The sequence below is a fragment of the Gopherus flavomarginatus genome, chromosome 23 (assembly GCF_025201925.1).
Source record: "Gopherus flavomarginatus isolate rGopFla2 chromosome 23, rGopFla2.mat.asm, whole genome shotgun sequence".
NCBI lineage: Eukaryota > Metazoa > Chordata > Testudines > Testudinidae > Gopherus > Gopherus flavomarginatus.
The window spans coordinates 10,268,144-10,269,457 of NC_066639.1; the positions used below are offsets into that span (position 1 = coordinate 10,268,144).

A 1,314-nucleotide genomic window follows, 5' to 3' on the forward strand; every position below is an offset into this window, starting at 1 on the left:
TCTCATATAATAATGATACGGTTTGTACAAAGTCTGCCTGGTGAGGTATCATTTCAAAAGTCTTGATCTGTTGAACATTAATATTGTGTTGGACTGTGTGTGTAGCATTGGTTGGGGAGTTATGAAGTTTGCTGTGTGTGCATTACTGAGATATGTTATGAGGTTGGGAAATGCCCACCACCAGCATTTCAGGTGCGACAATGGAGGAGCCAGACTCGCTGCTGGCCCATTAAAGGGATCCACACTCCCAAATACTATCCCAGGAACCGTGTACAATGCAGACTTCTCCGAGATAGCACAGCGACAATGGACACTGCTTGACTCACATCATAGCAAAGGTATTTCCTAGCAAGTTGGAAGAAACTTTGAAAGAGGGGAAGAGACATCATGACTTGGCCTCTCTCCCCCACAACTCAACACCTGGAAACACATCTGGAGGACAAACACTGAACTGAAATAAATCAGAAGAGAATAATAATAATACATTCAAATCAAAGTCTTCAAACAGACTAGTATTGATTTTTCAGCAAAACTTTTCAGTTTGGGGAATTTTCTTTTCTGAGTCAGACTTTGCCAAAGGAAGTGGAGAAAAAATGTTTTTGAGTTACCTCTTTCAGAACAGCCTATCCTAGACTCTAGCTCTGGTTCACTGTTTTGGTCTTGCTCAGGATGGGGGGATTTTAATTATTTGGGAAGGTCCCAGGGTGTTTGGGGGAGATTATGAGGATGTTCCCTTTTGAGATAAAAACTAAGAAATATAGGACTAGAGAATTTTTTAGAAATCTGAGATTTACACTTTGTATTTGAAGCAAGGGAAGGGGCTGAGATTCTGAGAAGGTTTTTGTTTGCAAGAAGCAACATTGCTAGAGCTGTTATTGTGCCAAAGGGGGAGATGGTTGTCTATAAAGGGGGGTGAAGACTAAATGCATCCGATGAGGATGGGATTTGAACCCATGCGTGTAGAGCATAATGGATTAGCAGTCCATCACCTTAACCACTCGGTCACCTCACCTAAACTGTCAAAAAAGGCCCAGGAAGAGAAATCTAAGGCTGGCAGAGATAAGGACAATATGGAGTTTTTAAATACTAAGCATAAGCAGGGTCTGACTGAGCTCCCCCTTCACATCTAGTGAGGAGCTGGGGAAAGACTTCAGGAACAGACCGTGTTTGCATAGACACACCTACTCTGCCTAGCTATGCAGCATGATGGGGCCACTTCCCCAAAATGACCAGTTTGGGATGGTGGTGGGTTACAAATCGCTTTAGGATTGAGTGGAATAAAATGTTATTCTCCTTCCTGTATGAGCGAAGGGC

At 42.8% G+C, this 1,314-nt stretch overlaps 1 non-coding gene across 1 annotated transcript; it reads right to left on the minus strand.

The window, feature by feature from the left end:
- Window positions 1–930: 930 nt before the first annotated feature.
- Window positions 931–1,012, minus strand: TRNAS-GCU (transfer RNA serine (anticodon GCU)). The gene has a single exon. It is a non-coding gene; the product is annotated as a tRNA-Ser (tRNA).
- Between the last annotated feature and the right edge of the window lie 302 nt (window positions 1,013–1,314).